The 7,292-nt window shown below is 34.2% G+C and overlaps 1 pseudogene; it reads left to right on the top strand.

Moving 5' to 3' along the window:
* Positions 1–5,510: 5,510 nt before the first annotated feature.
* Positions 5,511–6,413, top strand: LOC137727038 (bZIP transcription factor 44 pseudogene; annotated as a pseudogene).
* The last annotated feature ends 879 nt before the right edge of the window (positions 6,414–7,292 follow it).

Below are 7,292 nucleotides of genomic sequence, written 5' to 3'. Positions count from 1 at the left end.
AAGTATGCAATTCTCATTGGATTTTGTGATGCAGATTGGGCAGGTAGTGAAGATGATAATAGGAGCACCTCTGGGTATGCTTTCAGTTTTGGCAGTGGGGTATTTTCCTGGGCTTCTGTGAAACAAAACACAGTGCACTATCAGCTGAGTATGTCTCAGCATCTGAGGTAACAACACAATCCATTTGGTTGAGATTTGTCCTTGATGACTTTGGAGAAATGCAAACTGAGGCAACCCCCTTATTCTGTGATAATATGTCAGCCATCTCCATGGTCAAAAATCCAGTCTGCTATAAGAAGACTAGGCATATAAACAAAAAGTATCACTTCATAAGAGAAGCTCTACAAGAAGGTGTGATTGATTTAAGGTTCTACAGAAGTGAAGAGAAACTTGCAAATATATTTACAAAGGCACTGCCAAAGGTGAGGTTTGATCTTCTCCCAAGTGGAAGGATCACAGCCTCCGATAGCCTCAATGGCTGGAGATGTGTCCTTGATCCTTGAAAAATAAGATCTGGCATTTGACTATGTTGATGATATATTCTCTGTGTATTCTTCTTCGATTCCAATTTAAGAAAATACAAGAACATTCTCCATTCTCTGCACTTAACCTTTCTCAAAATTATGTGCTGCAAAGTTTTCACCTTTTACCTGTTAATCAACCTAAAAGCTATGTCTGATACCATTTGAACAAAAAGGAATTGCTCTCTATTTGATTTTTTACAATCCTGAGAATGTGGATGAAAATAAGTACCTGGCAACTTCGGCTTTGGTGTAGGAATGTAAGTTAGATGGTTATTCTTTTCCGTTGAATTAGAGTCGTCTTCCCACAATGGGCATCTTAAATTGGAAAAGATGACAATAATAATTTGTGCAACCCAAACACTAGAAGGAAAAAAAAAACAGAAAAACAGAAGTCTGCTGTAGTTGTCTATTTTTCACAAGCTACACTGAAAATAAAATAAAACTAAGGGAAAGGAAAAAGAAAGAAAGCACACAACAGAAGAAATACATTTAACATGCCTTACTAATTTACTTTCAGATTTTGAAGGAATGAATCGTCTCTTGGGTTTAGGTGCATTTGACAGTGGATGCTTGGAGTCAGCCCATTTAAACCAATCAACATATGGCTGCACTTGAAACATAGGGAATTTTACTTCAACTTTAATAAGGAATTTGATAGGATTTTTACTACCTAAAAAAGTAGGGGATAAAAAAACTTAAAAATAAATGCAGGAGAACAAGGTTGTTGTAGTATAGCGGCTCAAGTAAGGTCGTTTTTCATAGGGATTGAATGAATAATTTGTGTTTAAAAGCAACTCTTAATTAATTATTTAAAACAAAGTTTGGAAAATGTTGATTTAGAATTTAATATAATAAAAACGAATTTTAAAATAAAACAATTAAATCAATTAACTAGAGAACAATTTAAAGAAAATCAATTTGTAAAAGCCTAGGGTTCCACCGTCACCATAACAATCCTATGCAATTTTACCAATTAGTTATGAATTTCTACATACATGCTTTGAAAGTTAGGTTTTCCTAATACATATTTTCCTCGTGATGTTCAAGTGAAAATGTATATCTAACATTCAATTTGTCTGTGATGTTCAGATTAAATATAAGCATGCAAGACTCATTAAGTTTTGTGAAAACCCTTTGAAAAATCATGCAACCCTTGCGAGCGTAATGTTCACCTTAAGTGAACTTACAATTACTAGTCACTAGAAACTCTTTTCAATTTCAGGGTGATGTTCCAACAGAAATTGCATTAAATTATTTGTCTAAAAACCCTAATGGTTGCGAATCACTAAGACAATTAGATAGTTTAATCACAGTGATTAATAATTCAAAACAAGTATGCATCTATTCATAAGCAAATTAATAAAATTACATATTCATGCTAAGGCTTGTGGCTTCGCCCTAGCTAAAGAACTTAGTTACAAACAATCATAAAATAAAATATTATTAAGAACATGGAAAGAAAACATCTTGAAAATAAACTTCCAAAGCTCTCTAATGTAGTGCGTGTGTTCTCCCAATGTTGTGTCGGGAACCCTAATGGCTAACAAGCCTTATTTATACTACTACAAAATAAAACCCTAAAAGGTCATAGAATAAAACTAGGAAACATAATAAAATAATAAACTAGAAAATAAAAGGTTTCTTATTTAAACTGAAATTCGGACTTCTCAGAAAATCAATCTCAGAAGGAATCTTCCTCAATACATGTCATCTTGACCTTCAAAATATCGAAAACGTCCATAAACATAAATCTGGTAAGGCTACCTGCTGGGCTTTTATTTCATTGCCACGGTCAAACTGTTAAGTAGAAAATCTCAAATTTTGATACAATCATCTTAAAAAACTTACGAAGAAAATTTGAAATTTTGATACAATCATCTTGAAAGACTCACAAACATCCTTCAATTGGAAACACTCCAAAATTCATCCGTTTGATCACGTTTTTCTCCGGAGGAAGTCGAATGTCCTACATTGGAAATATAATTCAAAGTATCAAAATTCTACCAAAATGACCAATAAACTATAACTATGAATAGAGTAAAATATTGAAAAACCATTTACTGCTTTAAGCCATCTCTCATGATTTGGAAGGCTGAAGTGCCTCCAAGGTATAAGTCTTAGTCTGGATAACTTCTCATGCGAGTTCAATACTTGTGATTTCATTAAGAGAAGAAGGAACACCAACTTGCTAGTCTGCATGCCAGTTGTAAATTCAGGCAGAAAGTGCACAGCACTTTTTTCCGGTGTCAGTCTATGTTGGGGAAATATAGATTGATCGCTGTGTTTTAGTCCATGTCGTGAGAATGCAGTATGAGGATGCTGAGATGGTGGATTTTTCTGTCATAAGAGTATGTTTCTGGGCATCTTTATGGGCTTGAGTCTTTATAGAGTTCCAGGGAATTCCATACTTAGTAATAATTTCGGGTTGGAAGGCCGCTGTTATTTAGCATTTTGATGTGATTGTATTACTAGCTAATTGGCTGATAAAGAAATGTTCTATATTCGGTAGACATCTTGTTCTCTTTGTACTCTTTTTATAAACAATGAAAATTGGTTTCTAAACCAAAACAATAAATGAAAAAAGAAACGCAACATAGAAAATGGTGCATGTTTGTAACATGATGTTACACTATATGCACCAAAATTCTTCACTTAAACTTGGCCTGAAAATAGTAGATATTTATATCAATCCTTTAAATAATTGATGGCTATCATGTTAGAGATAAAAGTGCACCAGTTCTTTGAATCGTCAGCACCAGCAAGAAAGGATTGTAATTTATCTTCTTTTTCCTTCTTCTTTTATCTTCTTCCCCTTAATGTCATAACCAATATGTTTCTCATCCCGATACCACTCCAAGGGAACATCACCGACAGTATTTCGTGGAACCACCTATTAAAAACAGAAAAAAGGATGAAATAGTCCCTGCTTTCAGTTAATTCAGATAACCATACCATAATAATCAATCTCATGGGTATGGCGTCGGTGAGCACAGACAGCAGCAGCCCCATGGCAATCTTGGTAGTGAACTGCGTCGTTCTGGCAGCTCAAGCTCGAGCGTAAGACATCTTTTTCTTTTTTTTTTTTCTCTCTCTATTCACAAGTTCTCTACTCTTTCGGTTTGTTGTTTTCTTCACCCTTGTTTCTTTTGAGTGTTATGAGAAAATTAAAAACGAAATGATTATTAACAGTTTTTTTTTTTTTTTTTTTGAATAAATGATATTATATATCTTAAGGGAGTGGGGAGTGACCGACCCTGAGAAGAGAAGTATGATGGAGAAGATCAAGGACAAGTTGCCTGGTAATATCATAGCCACCACTAATTAAATTAGTTCTTCAAAGCGTTAATTAGTTTATGAATGGATGGTAATATTCTGGAATATTAATGTACTGTGTGTATAACAAAGAACTGTTGCAACTGTTCTAGCTGCAGAGTGCTTAATTCCAATTTCATTAGTTTATCTGAGTGTTAAAATCAACATGTTGCAAAAATTAGTAGTGAAGAAGAGAATGTTTCGTTGGATGTGTGTGGACATACAAGATGGGTTGGGATTAAGAACCAAGATACCCAAGGTAAGGGAGGGGCAGCCGCAATTAAAGATGATGAGAAAAAATCGGTGAATTGATGATTTAAAGATGTTTCGGTTAGAATTTGCAATTATGAAGCTGCAATTATGAAACATACAAGAAGAGATGGGATTAAGAACAAAGATATCCAAGGTAAGGGAGGGGCAGCCACAATTAAAGATGCAATTATGAGACATACAAGAAGGGATGAAATTAAGAATGAAGATATCCAAGGTAAGGGAGGAGCAGCCACAGCCACAATTAAAGATGCAATTATGAGACATACAAGAAGGGATATGATTAAGAACGAAGATATCCAAGATAAAGGAGGGGCAGCCGCAATTAAAGATTATGAGAAAAAAGGGGTGAATTGAAGATTTACAGATCCTTCTGTTAGAATATGCAATTAAGATCTTTCGGTTAGAATATGCAATTATGAGACAAAGTCTTGAGATAAAAGGAGATGAAAGATGTAGAGGATGACTTAGTAGAGACTATAAAAAAAATATATGATTTACTTGAAAATGTATAGGCACGAAATCGATTGAGCTGAATGACGTTATAGGATACATATACTTAACAAATTACAATAGGGGTGGTTGTTGAGTTTGAAAATAATAATATGTCTGATCTAATGTGGTCGAGAACAACAATTATTTATTTTATTTTACAAGCGACACATAGATATTGTAACAAAAGGTTGATAGAGTTAAATTGATCGATTTACTTGTGTTGTCTAATTTTCTTTCTGATAAATAATAAGATAATATGCACATGATATACACATAATTCTATTTATTAGGATGATCTACACGTAATAAAGGGAAGAGGTCTAGGGGATCTTGAGTGCATGGCACCGAATTACAAGCCACGTACACTGGACCTGATAATATACACATGATATACACATAATTCTATTTATTAGGATGATCTACACGTAATAAAGGGAAGAGGTCTAGGTATTAGGATGATCTACACGTAATAAAGGGTAGAGGTCTAGGGGACCTTTAGTGCATGGCACCGAATTACAAGCCACTTGCATTGTACCTTTATTTTATTGTCCCGGTCAAACGGCTTGGTAAAAAAAATTTGGAATTTTGATACAATTATTTTGAAACACTCATAAACATCCTCCAAATGAAATCACTCCAAAATTAATATGTTTGAATACTTTTTTGCTTAAAGGGAAATCAAATATCCTACATTAAAAATATATAATTAAGTATCAAAATAACCAATAAATTGTAACTAAAATTAAGAAAAAATATAGACTAAAATATAGACTATAAATTCCACATACAGGCGGAGGACCCATTTAGTTCAATCCTTCTGTCGTCTTCCTTTACTGGCTTTATTACGTGTCATGATTCCACCTCCCATCAAATCCTAGAATAAGAATAGTAATTATAACTAATATTTGTACTAGTTTCTGCAGTTTTTGGGTCCTGCAATAATCTCTCTCTCAGTTAATTTCTGTGAAAATCTGAAAAGTTTTTCGGTGGTTTTTATCAATGGCTTCGTCCAGTGGGACATCTTCAGGCTCCTCCTCCACGATTCATCAAAACTCAGGCACTGAGGCTTCAGGCTCCTCCTCCATGATTCATCAAAACTCAGGCTCTGAGGAAGGCTTGATGGCTCTGATGGACCAGAGGAAGAGGAAGAAAATGATTTCGAACCGCAAATCGGCGAGGCGGTTAAGGATGAGGAAGCAGAAGCACTTGGATGATCTGACGGGCCAGATCAACCAGCTGAACAAGGAGAACCATCAGATCATCTCCAGCCTAAACATGACAAGCCAGCATTACATGAACATTGAGGCAGAGAACTCTGCTCTCAGAGCCCAAGCCGATGAGCTCAACAGCAGATTGCAGTCCCTCAATGAGATTGCCAGTTTCTTGAATGCAACCAATGGTGGGCTCCATGCAACTGCTGCAGATTGAAGCTGCTTCAATGCGCCTAATAACAGTTTCTTCGACCCGTTGAATCTGTCAAATCTTAATCAGCCTACTATGGCCTCTGCAGATATGTTTCACTATTGGTTGTGATCGTGTTCGTGTTCAGGTGTATTCATTTATAATTTTGTCGTGTTTGTGTCGACTTAGATGCGTATGAGCTTCTTTGGATTTTGGATCAATTGATAAAAACTAGAGAGAGAGGTGTGTAGTTTTATTTTACTAAGTAATAATTTTATGTGTTAAATGTAAAACAAAAGAGCTATCGTGTTGGCGTTGGTCTGTAAATGAGGGCTATGGAATTTTCTTATATGCTATTAATGTAGTTGTTTTCCTATTTCTTGTATGCTATCATTTTAAGAAGAAAAAGAAGTGGTAAGAGAGATTAAATATTGACTTGTGAATTTCAAATATTTTTATAATGTCTTGATGCAATTATACATGTAAGCTTTTTTTATCAATAATGCACAATTCTGCCTACGCATCTTCAAGAATTTTTCTAAATTTTTGCTAAATTAGCTAATAAATAGTGTCAAAAGCCAAAAAACTTAACTCAACTCCAACAACACACTATTTTAAGATAACATTAATATTTTATTACTTTTTCAAGACAGCTATAAGAAGAGAGAGAGAGAATTGAGTAGTTGGAGAGTTTTAATTTTTTTTCTAATTGTTCAATGTTAAATTATCTCTCCTCCTTTATAAGTTTATAGAGTGAATATTCACTTTGTTAGTTTGAAGATTCATTTAAAGTGTCTCTTGGAGCAAAATTTGTTGGCTTTTTGTTAAAATTGTTAACAAATGTTGTTTTATAGTCTTTTTAGGGCAACTCAAACAACTCTCACAAATATAACTTTTCAAATATAAGTTTTTAACTTACGTGACAATTTGAAGAGTAAAATCTGTTACTTCACAATCTTGTTTTCCAACAGACTTTATAAGTTTTAATATTATATTATATACTATCTAAATAAGAAACATGTTGTCCCACGTATTTTGCATTGGAAACATTGGGTCTAATTGCTATTATAAATCACATAGAAAATCAATAAATAATTCATGAAATTATATATCACAATTATGCATGCACATGAGTAACCAATGTTAAATGAACATGATATAATAGATTAGAAAAACCTAGAAAATATGGTCGAGGCAAGTGTTGGACACTTTGTCCTTAAGACAAGTTCACTCCCCACTACAGTGCTCATGGTTGATCGGCGCGTCTCCCAAGATACAGCGACCACTTCC

This window comes from Pyrus communis, chromosome 5 (assembly GCF_041283825.1).
Source record: "Pyrus communis isolate YQ-2024b chromosome 5, ASM4128382v1, whole genome shotgun sequence".
Taxonomy (NCBI): domain Eukaryota; kingdom Viridiplantae; phylum Streptophyta; class Magnoliopsida; order Rosales; family Rosaceae; genus Pyrus; species Pyrus communis.
This window is presented reverse-complemented; position numbering and strand designations above follow the sequence as displayed.